A 2,887-nucleotide genomic window follows, 5' to 3' on the forward strand; every position below is an offset into this window, starting at 1 on the left:
AATGTGTTTGACTATCTATTGATTCAAAAACTTTTGTTTGAATGTGTTTGACTTTCTTTTGATTCAAAAAGTTTTGTTAGAATGTGTTTGACTTTCATTTGATTCAAATAGCTTTGTTTGAATGTGTTTGACTTTATTTCGATTCAAAAAGATATATTTAAATGTGTTTGAATTTCATTTGATTCAAAAAGCTTTCTTTGAATGTGTTTGACTTTCATTTGATTCAAAAAGCTTTGTTTGAATGTGTTTGACTTTATTTCGATTCAAAAAGATATATTTGAATGTGATTGACTCTCATTTGATTCAAAAAGCTTTTTTTGAATGTGTTTGACTTTCATTTGATTCAAAAAGCTTTGTTTGAATGTGTTTGACTTTATTTCTCTTCAAAAAGATATATTTGAATTATGTTTGATTTTAATATGATTTAAATAGATTTGTTTGTATGTGTTTGACTTTCATTTTATTCAAAAAGCTATGTTTGAATGTGTTTGACTTTCTTTCGATCCAATAAGATTTGTTTGAATGTGTTAGACTTTCATTTGATTCAAAAAGCTTTGTTTGAATGTGTTTGACTTTCTTTTGATTCGAAAAGATTTTTTTAATGTGTTTTTACTTTTTTGGATTCAAAAAGAATTGTTTGAATCTGTTTGACTTTCATTTGATTCAAAAAGCTTTGTTTGAACGTGTTTGACTTTCATTTGATTCAAAAATCTTTGGTTGAATGTGTTTGACTTTCATTTGATTCAAAAAGCTTTGTTTGAATGTCATTGACTTTCTTTTGATTCAAAAAGCTTTGTTTGAATGTGTTTGACTTTATTTCGATTCAAAAAGATATATTTGAATATGTTTGACTCTCATTTGATTCTAAAAGCTTTGTTTGAATGTGTTTGACTTTCATTTGATTCAAAAAGCTATGTTTGAATCTGTTTGACTTCCATATGATTTAAAAAGATTTGTTTGAATGTGTTTGATTTTCATTTGATTCAAAAAGCTTTGTTTGAATGTGTTTGAGTTTCTTTTGATTCAAAAAGCTTTTTTGAATGTGTTTTTACTCTTTTTTCGATTCAAAAAGAATTGTTTGAATGTGTTTGACTATCGTTTTATTCATAAAGCTTTGTTTGAATGTGTTTGACTGTATTTTGATCCAAAAATATTTGTTTGAATGTGTTTAAATTTCATTTGATTCAAACACTACTACAAAAATGGGCAAAGGAACCTATAATAAAAGACCTGTTGGTTAATACAACGGGTCTCTTTAACACAAGGGATCTAATATTAGTGGAAACGGGTCTCTTATGTATCAAAGGGCCGACAATAGTTTTGGGAAGATAGAGGGAAAAAAATAAGAGACCCGTGGTTTGACCTAACAGGTCTCTTATGTGTGCATAGGCCCACCAGTCAAACCAACTTTTTTTTTGGGTTGAGAACAAAACCCTACTTCTCTTCTTATTCCCCTATTCCCCCATTTCCTTGCTTCACGCCGTTCTCTCGTTCTATCTCACCCCCCTCTCCTCTCCTCTATCCTCTTTTTTATATTGTCTCTCGGAGCAAAAAATGTTGCTGCAACCTCCTTCATAACGCCGACGGTCGCTTCCTCCTCTTCAACGCCGACCCGCTTCCTCTTTCTATTTTACTACGAGTTTATTCGTGGTGATTTCGGGTTTAGGTGAGTTGTTTTTAAATTTTTCGTGGGTGATAGTCTGATAGATAGACACTTCATGCTATTCTATCACAAATTAAGCCTGTATAATTAAACCTCACGCCTTTGTTTTTTAATTTGGTTTTTCAATTGGAATAATGTCTTAATTATAAGATTTAAGGAAGAGTATGGTGCTCTAAGGGCTTATTTGCGACATGAAGTTAGGTTTTCATGTTATGGTGTATTTCTGTTTTTTGTCTAACATTTTTTTTGCTCGACTTTGGTTATCATTTCAATATTCATCCATTCAGGTTAGTACTTTAGTTTAATTTTTTTTTCCAGTTGTATCGATAATCTTGATACTTTTCTTAAATTTAATTTGATTTACTTTTTAGATCTAACATTTGGGTTTCTATCTCATATTTTGTACTCCACATTATGCTTGGGTAACTTTAGATGTAATTCGTTTTGATTTTTCGTGTTTGAAGGTTTGATCTATCGTTTATTGGATGTGTTTATTCTTATACATTGTTGAATTTGGGGGTTTGGGTTTTAAATTTATTGTGGAGTTGATTATATTGATCTAAAAGTTTATAATTTTCCTTATTTTTAATTAAATTTCCATAAGATATAAAGTTTAATCGTTAGAGAAATTCAATGGGAAAATAGATCTGATGGCAATGAGAAACTTCAAGATGTGACGGGCTAACGACAAAGGTGGAGATTGATGGTGTTCAATTATGAAGTCGAAGACAATAGTTGTAGGTGATTTTTATGTTTATTTATGTATCTGAATTTGGATCTAATAACCTTGTAAGAGGGTTTTTTTTTTTTTTTTTTTTGCAATAAGAGTTATTCTTATTCAAAATGTAGATTTTATATAACTCTTGTACAGTAGTTATACCTAATACGAAGTATAAGTTATTGTAAATTTTTTCGATAAGTTGTAAAATTAGTTGTACAAATGTTTATAAATAATGATGGATAAATTCTACTCATATTTGTTGTAGAAAATTTGTATTTTATTGTAAATTAATATTTGTTTTAAAAGGGTTGATAAAAATATAGTCGTATGTATCCGTATTAATTTTTTTTTGTATATACGAAGAGTCAAACAGACTGCCTATCTTACATATGGGGTCTGAATTTATTCAATAAAGGGACCTAATATCTCTAAGGACGGGTCTCCTATGTTAAGCTAAGGAACCCTATTTGTCTACCAACCGGTCTCTTCTCCTATTAAAATAT

The 2,887-nt window shown here is 29.4% G+C and overlaps 1 long non-coding RNA gene across 1 annotated transcript; it reads left to right on the plus strand.

The window, feature by feature from the left end:
- The first annotated feature begins 1,474 nt into the window (after window positions 1-1,474).
- Window positions 1,475-2,570, plus strand: LOC145585888 (uncharacterized). The gene is made up of 2 exons (XR_014100751.1): window positions 1,475-1,666; window positions 2,309-2,570. It is a non-coding gene; the product is annotated as an uncharacterized LOC145585888 (long non-coding RNA).
- Window positions 2,571-2,887: the final 317 nt, after the last annotated feature.

This window comes from Chenopodium album, chromosome 2 (genome assembly GCF_948465745.1).
Source record: "Chenopodium album chromosome 2, dcCheAlbu1.1, whole genome shotgun sequence".
NCBI classification, from domain to species: Eukaryota; Viridiplantae; Streptophyta; class Magnoliopsida; order Caryophyllales; family Amaranthaceae; genus Chenopodium; species Chenopodium album.